An 11,127-nucleotide genomic window follows, 5' to 3' on the forward strand; every position below is an offset into this window, starting at 1 on the left:
TAGGATTCAGCAATTCTACCTCTAAGGCTATACCCATGGAAAATGAAAACATATGTTCACAAAAATTTGTATACCAATGCACATAAATAAGATCAGTTTAAGGAATGTTTGGTTTGTCTGCTTCTGACCACCACTGCTGAAGCTACAGATTGAGGGTTAAAGAAAAGGAAAAAAGTAGAGTCAACAAAAGGAGAATCCCAAGGGGTATATATTTATATATTCCTGTTCTTAAAAATGTTTGCAAAATATGTTCAGAAGATAGCTTCATGTGGCAGAATCTGGGAGCCTTTTTGAACAGATGTGTTCTTGTTTGTCCCTAATCTCTGGGCCACTGAAGAAATTTGACTTAAAAATTTTTTTTTAAATATTTATTTTTGAGAGAGAGCAAAAGCACATTAGTGAGTTGGGGAGGGGCAGAGAGAGGGAGAGAGAGAATCCTAAGCAGGCCTGATGCTGGGCTTGAACTCACAAACCATGAGATCATGACCTGAGCAGAAATCAAGAGTTGGCTTAACCAACAGAGCCGCCCAGGTGCCCCAGAATTTGACTTTAAAATTAAAAGCAGGATGGGGGCACCTGGGTGACTCCGTCGGTTAAATGTCCAACTCTTAGTTTTGGCTCAGGTCATGATCTCGCGGTTCCATGGGTTTGATCACTGCACTGGGCTCTTTGCTGACAGTGCGGAGCCTGCTTGGGATTCTCTGTCCCCTTCTCTCTCTCTCTCAAAATAAATAAAATAAAATAATCTTGAAAAAGTTAAAGCAGGATGTTTTATTCAGTATATGTTTTAGGGCTCACAACCAAAAGTTTTGGACAAAATAATAGCATTGCATCCTTATATCACACTAAAAAAACATAAATTATAGAAGGGATAATTTTATAATTGCCATATAAGAAGGAATAAAAGCATCATATATAATTATATGAATATTTATAACATGGATGAAAAAGGCTTTAAAAACACATCCTGAGGAGATAAACTGGGGTGCACAGATGGCTCAGTTGGCTCAGGTCATGATCTCACAGTTTGTGAGTTTGAGCCCTGTGTCAGGCTCTGCTCTGAGAGCATGGAGCCTGCTTCAGATCCTCTATCTACATCTCTCTGTCCCTCCCTCTTTCTCTCTCAAAAATAAGATAAGGATTTTTAAAAAACCATAAATTTCACTGTGTAGAATTTAATGTTATAGGATATAAAATTATTTTCTGTTGTCTAGTTTTAGGATTTAGGTCCTTTACTTGACTAATTTATGATAAATCTATACAATGAAAATGTGCACATTTACAAAATGATACTAATGGGATATATTAATTCACTTAATTCAAAAATATTTTGAGCCTTTATACACCATGTACTCCCTATCATGTACCACTATTCTAGGCAATGGTGTAAAGGTCTAAACAAGACAGAAGAGGTTTCTGCTCTCAGGAGGTTATATCCAATTTAATGAGGGGAGATAGACAATAAGTACTGAAGAAATAGAAGAGGAAGAAGTATGAGGAGGAAGAAAGAGAAGAAATCTGGTAAGAATAAATGCTATGATAAAAATAAAACAGGGCAATATGATAGAAATTAATTTGGATGTGAGAGAAGACAAAATTGGATGGAGTAGTTTTAATTGTATTTATTTATTTATTAAAGTTTTGGGGGTTTTTTTGGGGGGAGAGAACCCCAAGCAGGCTCCATGCTGTCAACTCAGAGCCTGATGTGGGCTTGAACCCACAGTACCCCAAGGTCATGACCTGAGCTGAAATGAAGACTCAGATGCTTAACCAACTGAGCCACTCAGGCGCCCTGGATGGAGTAGTTTTAAGAGGATTTTTTAAGACGATAAATTTGAGTGTAGATACTACAGTGTTGTGGGTAGAAAAAAGAATAATTGGTGACCGTTAATTTAGTATGTTTAAGAGAAGGAAAGAGAGCAAAGAAAATATAACAGTATAATCACAGTTAAGTGTGTGTGTGTGTATATATATATACTATTTTTATACATAAACATTAGTTGGGACTTTTATTATTTATGTTGTTTGTTCCTTCTGTTTCTTTTTTTCCATTTTCCTGCTTTTATGTAGGTTCACTTTTTTAGAATTCTAATTTTAGCGCTCCACACAGGGCATGGAACCTACTTTAAAAAATCATTCTTGGGGCACTTGGGTTTCTCAGTCGGTTAAGTGTCCAACTTTGGCTCAGGTCATGATCTCGCGGTTCATGGATTTGAGCCCCGCATCGGGCTCTGTGCTGACAGCTCAGAGCCTGTAGCCTGTTTCAGATTCTGTGTCTCCCTCTCTCTGACCCTCCCCAATCATGCTGCCTCTCTCTCTCTCTCTCTCTCAAAAACAAATAAAACATTAAAAATTTAAAAAAAATTCTTAATTTGGGGCACCTGGTGGCTCAGTCAGTTAAGCACCTGACTCTTGAATTTGGCTCAGGTCATGATCCCAGGGTGGTGGGATCAAGCCTTACATTGAGTCCCATATCAGGCTCCACAATGAGTGTTGGTGCCTGCTTAAGATTCTCTCTCTGCCCTTCTTGCCCTGCTTGCTCTGTCTCTCTAAAAAAATAAAATAATTCGATTTTTACTTACTGAAAGTATTTTTGAGTATCTTTACTCGTGGTTTTAGTCAGTATTACAATATAAATACCTAACTTAACACAGTGTACTGGTACTGACGTTTTACCAAATTGAAGTGCAGAAAAACGTTCTTCCATGTAAGTCTCTTTAACCCTCCCTATTCTTTTTAAGTTTGTTTTTGAGAGAGAGAGTGAGCAGGGCAGAGGGGCAAAGGGAGAGAGAGTGAATCTTAAGCAGGCACCATGTTCAGTGCAGAGTCTGACGTGGGGCTTAACCCCATTATCCCAGGATCAGGACCTGAGCCAAAATCAGGATTTGGATGCTTAACCAACTAATCCACCCAGATGCCCCAACCTTCCCTATTCTTTAACATTACTGTTTATTTTGTCTGTATGCATTGAAGCACATCAGATGGCATTACACTTGAAAAAAAATTAAGTTATTTAAAAATTTTGTAATGTTTATTAAAAATTTTTTAATCTTTATTTTTGGGAGAGAGAGAGAGAGAGATAGTATGCAAGCAGGGGAGGAACAGAGGGAGGGAGACAAAATCCGAAGCAGGCCCCAAGCTCCAAGCTGTCAGCAGAGCCTGATGCAGGGCTCAAACTCGCAGACTGCTAGATCATGACCTGAGCTGAAGCCCAACCAACTGAGCCACCCAGGTCCCTCAATACTTATTTGAGAGAGAGTGCATGCCTGCAGGAGACAGCAGGGGAGGGGCAGCGAGAGGGGGAGAATGAGAATCCCAAGCAGGCTCCATGCTGTCAAGGCAGAGCCTGACTGGCTGGGCTTGGTCCCAGGAACATGAGATCATGACCTGAGCCAAAATCAAGAGTTGGATACTTAAATGACTGAGCCACCCGGGCACCCCAGTATTATACTTTTTGTTTCAACTATCAAACTCATTAGAAGGACAGTCCATTACATTTATCCCTATTTTTACCCATTCCACTGTCTTCTCTATAAGTTCTAACCCTTCTGTTACACAGTTGAACTTTGTCTAGTCATCATCTAAGGTAAGGCTAGCTGGTGACAGATTCTTAGTTCTCCTTCATCTTCATCATCTGGAGGTCTTTATTTCTCCTTCATCTGAAGAGTATTTTTGCTAGATATAGAATTAGGGTTTACAATTATTATTTTTTCCCTAGCGTGTGAAAAATGTTGTGCCACCTCCTCTGGCCTCCATTTTTCAGATGAGAAACCTACTGTCACTTACTTTTTCCTCTGTAGGTAGTGCTTTATTTATTTATTTGTTTGTTTCTATTTTTTGTGGGTATTTTTAATTTTTTATTTTATTTTTCAATTGAAGTACAATTGTATACTAAACTTTATTTTTTTTACAAGTAGTTTATTGTCAAATTGGTTTCCATATAACACCCAGTGCTCATCCCCACAAGTGCCCTCCTCCATGCCCATCTCCCCCCTCCCAGTTTGTTTCTATTTTTAAATGTTTATTTTTGAGAGAGAGAGAGAGAGAGAGAGAGAGAGAGAGAGAGAGAGAGAGAGAGAGAGAGAGAGAGAGAGAGAGAGAGAGAGAGAGAGAGAGAGAGAGAGTGTGTGTGAGCAGGGGAGGGGCAGAGAGAGAGATACAGAATCCGAAGCAGACTCCAGGCTCTGAACTGTCAGCACAGAAACTGATGTGGGGCTCAAACCCACGAATCATGAGATCATGATGTGAGCCTAAGTCAGATGCTCACCCAACTGAGCCACCCAGGCACCCATTTTTCTCTTTAGATTCAATACTCACAATTAAATTCTAATGAATTTTGTATAGGGACTTTGTCAAGAACAGTCTAAAATATGTTTACAGAGGCAAACCCATAACTTAGAAAAGTTAGAAAAGAAAGAAAAAGAGGGAACATGCCCTACCAGAAAGCTGCAGTAACTAAAACCGTATAATACTGGTACAGGAGTGAACAGATAAGCAGGGGGGGAAATCTTGAAAGAGACCTGGATATAAGGGAATTTAGCATTAGCAGAGAATAGAATGTAAAAAAAAATTTTTTAATGTTTATTTATTATTGAGAGAGGGAGAGACAGGGCAAAAATGGGGAAGGGGCAGAGAGAGAGAGGGAGACACAGAATCTGAAGCAGGCTACAGGCTCTGAGCTGTCAAACTTACAAACTATGAGATCATGACCTGAGCTGAAGTCAGACACTTAACCAGCTGAGCCACCTAGATGCCCCTAGAATATATTTTAAAACTTAGTATGTAGAGGGGCGCCTGGGTGGCTTAGTCGGTTAAGCGTCCGACTTTCGCTCAGGTCATGATCTCGCGGTTCGTGGGTTCGAGCCCCGCGTCGGGCTCTGTGCTGACTGCCAGATTCAGATCCAGGAGGCTGTTTCAGTCTGTGACTCCCTCTCTCTCTGACCCTCCCCTGCTCACGCTGTCTCTCTCTCTCTCCTAGAAATAAATAAATTTAAAAAAAAATAAAAAAATAAAACTTAGTATGTAGATACCCTTTCTAAGCAAGAGAAATTCAAAAGTCAAAAGGAAAATAATGAATAGATTTTTACTGCATAAGAACTTCAAAGTACAGCACATATGCACACACACACTCACATTACATACGAAGGGAAATGAGAAGTGATGACTTGTGAGAATATGCTCTATCCGCAACATATATATAAAAGGCATAAAATCCCAAAGAGCTCTTATAAATCAATGATAAAAATAGAGGGTCCTGATAGAAAAATGGACAAAGTATATGAATAAGTATTTCACAGAAGATAAATAAGAAATAGTCAATAAACAGAGTTACTTATTTTCACAAAAAGTAAATTTAAAACAAGATATCTTAAGTCACTATATGACAAAAATTAAATTTGGTAATAGCCATTTGTCATTCAGTAAGTCAATAAATATGCATTCGGCCCTTACTCTGTGCCAGCAATATGGTAGCTATAGGTATAATAAGAAGCAAAACAGTCTCTAGATTCATACTAGTCTAGTGAGGTTGACTATTATTAACAAAATAATCACAAAAATACATATATTTATAAACAATTGCAAATTAGCCAAATGCAAGAGAGAGTAAGTATAGGATTCAGTGAGTTTTCTGGACACAAGCTGGCACCTGGCCATTGCCCAATGAGACCCTTCCCCAGAGGGTCAGAGTGGGTCCAAGCCACAGGGCCCTCAGAAGTGAGGAGTTTGGAAACAGCCCCATCTGAGATGAAACTCAGGAGGGAAGTGCTGCTGGCAGGCTGATGGCTTGGACATGGACAGTGTAGAAGTGGAGAGTGGTTGGAAACTGGAAACAAAGAAGGGGTGCCTGATGGCCGGTGGGTGAGAGTGAAGAGTTCCTGTGCCAGAGATTGGGAAACTGGGCGACACCATTTTCACCCCTAACACGCACATACACACACTCGCGCCCCAACCATTCCACCCCAGTAAGCTAAGCAGCGCCACCTAGTGGAGAACAGAGCCTTTACATCAACCCCGTCCCACTCTGCCAATCAAGCCCTAGAGAACCACCACAGGTCTCTCGGCCTGCTTAGTGTATGGACTATAGAGTGCACCATAGCTTGATTTCTAGGGGAAACTGGAAGCAATTATATTCAGATTTCATTCAGGTTGGTGGTCCATCTATTCAGGGTTTTGTTTGTTTGTTTTTAGTTTTCTTGGATTCAGAAGAAATTATTTTTTATTTTCATTTTTATAATAATTTGTAAAATTAAACATTTTTACTGTATTTTTTTATATTTTGCAAATTTTAAAATTCTATTTTACTTTATTCATTTCATTTAATTCTATTTTATTGTATATATTTGTTTTAATTTTTAACATTTTTTCTTTCCCTTTTTTTCTCTAGTCTATCAAGCTTCTTTTCAACAACCAGATCAAAGCACACTTAGGATCTAGCCTCCTTTAATTGATTTTTTGTGTTGTTTTTAATTTAAAAAATTTTTATCTTATCAATTCTTTTTCATTCTCCAAAATGACAAAATGAGAATTCACCCCAAAAGAACAGGAAGAAATGACAGCCAGGGACTTAATCAACACATATATAAGCAAAATGTCTGAACTAGACTTTAGAATCACAATAAGAATACTAGCTAGGGTTGAAAAAAGCATAGAATCCCTTCCTGTGGAGATAAAAGAAGTAAAATCTAGTCAAAATGAAATTAAAAATGTTATAACTGAGATGCAATCTCAAATGCATGCCATGGCGGCAAGGATGGATGAAGCAGAGCCGTATATCAGCGATATAGGAGACAAAATAATGGAGAATAGTAAAGCAGAAAAAAAGAGGGAGACTAAGGCAAAAGAGCACAATATAAGAATTAGAGAGGGGCGCCTGGGTGGGTCAGTCGGTTAAGCGTCCGACTTTGGCTCAGGTCATGATCTCACAGTTCATGGGTTTGAGCCCCGAGTCGGGCTTTGTGCTGACAGATAGCTCAGAGCCTGGAGCCTGTTTCAGATTCTGTGTCTCCCTCTCCCTCTGACCCTCCCCTGCTCATGCTGTCTCTCTCTCAGAAATAAATAAAACATTAAAAAAAAAAAAAGAATTAGAGAACTCAGGGGCATCTGGGTGGTTCAGTCGGTTAAGGGTCTGACTTTGGCTCAGGTCCTGATCTCCCGGTTTGTGGGTTTGAGCCCCGTGTCGGGCTCTGTGCTGACAGCCAGCTCGGAGCCTGGAGCCTGTTTCAGATTCTGTGTCTCCCTCTCCCTCTGACCCTCCCCTGCTCATGCTGTCTCTCTCTCTCGCTCAGAAATAAAAAAAAAAAACCATTAAAAAAAAGAATTAGAGAACTCAGTGACTCATTAAAAATGAGTAACATCCAAATTATAGGAGACCCAGAAAATGAAGAGAGAGAAAAAGGGGTAGAAGTTTTATGTTAGCTAATCATAATAGAAAACTTTCCTTACCTGGGAAAAGATACAGATATCAAAATCCAAGAAGCACAGAGAACTCCCTTTAGATTAAACAAAAAACATCCATCAACAAGGCATATCATAGTCAAATTCAGAAAATACACAGACAAGGAAAGAATTAGGAAAGCATCAAGGGGAAAAAAGTCCAGACAGATCAAGGGGAAGACAGATCAGGTTTGCAGCAGACCTATCCACAGAAATGTGGCAGGCCAGAAAGGAGTGGTAGGATATATTCAGCATGCTAAATCATAAAAATAGGCAGGCAAGAATCCTTTATCCAGCAAAGGTGTCATTGAACATAGAAGGAGAGATAAAGAGTTTCTCAGACAAACAAAAACTAAAGTAGTTTGTGACCACTAAACCAGCCCTGCAAAGAAATTTTAAGGGGGGGGTCTCTCAGGGGAGAACAAAACAGAAAAGACCAAAAGCAACAAAGATGAGAAAGGACCAGAGAACACCGCAAGAAACTCCCAACTCTACAGGCAACACAATGACAATAAATTCATATCTTTCAGTACTCGCTCTAAATGTCAATGGACTAAATGCTCCAATCAAAAGTCATAGGGTAGAAGAATGGATACAAAAATGAAATCCATCTATATACTGTTTACAAGAGATCCATTTTAACATAAGTCACCTTCAGATTGAAAGTAAGGGGATAGAGAACCATCTATCATACTAATGGTCGCCAAAAGAAAGCCAGAGTAGACATACTTATGTCAGACAATCTAGATTTTAAAATAAAGACTGTAACAAGAGATGAAGAAGGGCATTATATCATAATTAAGGAGTCTATCCACCAAGAAAATCTAACAGTTGTGAATATTTATGCCCCCAATGTGAAAAACCCAAATATATAAATCAATTAATCACAAACATAAACTCATTGATAATAATACCATAAGAGTAGGGGACTTCAACACCCCACTTACAGCGATGGACAGATCATTTAAACACAATCAACAAGGAAACAGTGGCGTTGAATGACACACTGGACTTAACAGATATATTCAGAACATTTTATCCTAAAGCAGTGGAATACACATTCTTCTTGAGTGCACATGAAACATTCTCTAGAACAGATCACATACTGGCGCACAGTCAGCCTTCAACAAGTACAAAAAGTACAAAAAGATCCAGATCATACTGTGCATATTTTCAGACCACAATGCTATGAAACTCGAAATCACCCACAAGAAAAAAATTTGGGAAGAACGAATACTTGGAGATTAAAGAACATCCTACTAAAGAATGAATGGGTTAACCAAGAAGTTAAAGAGGAAATTAAAAAGCACATGGAAGCCAATGAAAATGATAACAGGACAGGCCAAAACCTCTGGGATGCAGCAAAGGTGGTCATAAGAGGGAAGTATATGGCAATCCAGAAATTCCTAAAGAAGAAAGGCCTCAGATATACAACCTAACCTTAAAACTTAAAGAGCTGGGAAAAGAACATTAAATAAAACTCCAAACAAGGAGAAGATGGAATATAATAAAGATTAGAGCACAAATCAATGCTATAGGGAAACAAACAAACAAACAGTAGGACAGATCGATGAACCCAGGAGCTGGTTCTTGGAAAGAATTAACAAAACTGATAAATACCTAGTCAGTTAAAAAAGAAAACAAAAAAAAAGGTAAAGGACCAAAATAAATAAAGTCAAGAATGAAAGAGGATAGATCACAAAAAACACTGCAGAAATATGAACAATAATAAGAGACTATTATGAGCAATTATATACCAATAAATTGGGCAATCTGGAAGAAATGGACAAATTCCCAGAAACATATAAACTATTAAAACTAAAACATGAAGAAATAGAAATTTTGAACAGACTCATAACCAGTAAAGAAATTGAATTAGTAATTTAAAAAATCTCCCAAAAAAACAAAAGTTAGGGATGGATAGCTTTTCAGGGGAATTCTACTTTTATTTTTTATTTTATTATTATTTTTTTTTACAAATAGTTTATTGTCAAGTTGGTTTCCATATAACACCCAGTGCNGGGGAATTCTACTTTTAAAGAAGAGTTCATGTCTATTTTCTTGAAGCTGTTCCAAAAAATAGAAATGGAAGGAAAACTTGTAAACTCATTCAATGAGGCCAGCATTACCTTGATTCCAAAATGAGACATGGGCCCCACTAAAAAGGAGATGTATACACCAATTTCCCTGAGGAACATGGATGCAAAAATTCTCAACAAGATACTAGCCAACAAAGTCTAACAATACATTACAATAATACTTCACCATGATCAATTAGGAGTCATACCTGGGATGCATGGCTGGTTCAATACCCACAAATCAATCAATGTGATACATCACATTAAAAGAAAGGATAAGAATCACATGACCCTTTCAACAGATGCAGAGAAAGCATTTAACAAAACACATCATCCTTTCTTGATAAAAACCCTCAAGAAAGTAGGGATAGAAAGATCACATTTCAATATCCTATAAGCCATATATGAAAGACCCACTGCTAATATCATCCTCAATGGGGGAAAACTGATAGGCTTCCCCCTAAGGTAAGGAACATGTCAGGGATGTCCACTCTCACCACTGTTATTCAACATAGTATTAGAAGTCCTAACCTCAGCAATCAGACAACACAAGGAAATAGAAAGGCATCCAAATTGGCAAGAAGGAAGTCAAACTTCCACTCTTTGCAGATGACATGATAACTTTACATGGACAACCCAGTAGATTCCACCAAAACTTCTAGAACTGATCCATGAATTCAGCAAAGTTGCAGGATATAAAATCAATGCACAGAAATCAGTTGCATATCTATACACCAATAATGAAGCAGCAGAAAGAGAAATTAAGGAATCGATCCCATTTACAATTGCACCGAAAACCATAAAATACCTAGCAATAAACCTAATCAAAGAGGTAAAAAAAAAATCTATACAGGGGCGCCTGGGTGGCTTAGTCGGTTAAGCGTCCGACTTTCGCTGAGGTCATGATCTGGCGGTTCGTGGGTTTGAGCCCCGCGTCGGGCTCTGTGCTGGCTGCCAGCTCAGAGCCTGGAGCCTATTTCGGAGTCTGTGATTCCCTCTCTCTCTGACCCTCCCCTGCTCACGCTGTCTCTTTCTCTCTCCTAGAAATAAAACAGTAAAAAAAAAAATTAAAAAAAAAAAAGAAATAAAACATTAAAAATTTTTAAAAAAAAGAAAGAAATGAACTAGTGAAGTTATGGTGTGAAAAGACAGATGGTCTTTTTCAGGTAGAGGAAATTAACATGCTCAAAGGTCCTGAGATACATGGCATTTGGGGAAACAATGCACAGAGGAGTAAAGTAATATAAGAGCTTGAAAAGATAGGGGTGAGATCATGCATTCTTGTGGACCATGTTAAGGACTTTTGCTTTACCTCAGGGCAATCAAAAGCATCAAATTATGTTAATCTGACGAATATGTTTGGAACTGCTTTTTAAATACTAGGCTAACTTCTGAAGATTTGGAGAAATGGATGTGGTTAAGTAGAGCAGGATTCCAGGTAAAAAATAATCGTTTGGACAAGATTACTAGATGAGATTAAACAGACACATGTCAATCTCAACATATCCCCAAGCAAATCCATTTCTTCTCTTCTAAATGTTTCTTTTCCTATTTTCATCATTTTGTGTGAAATAAAATGATTAGCCAAAAGATCTGGGCAAGTCATATAAACGGA

Source organism: Crocuta crocuta, unplaced genomic scaffold, assembly GCF_008692635.1.
Source record: "Crocuta crocuta isolate KB4526 unplaced genomic scaffold, BGI_CrCroc_1.0 scaffold114, whole genome shotgun sequence".
NCBI lineage: Eukaryota > Metazoa > Chordata > Mammalia > Carnivora > Hyaenidae > Crocuta > Crocuta crocuta.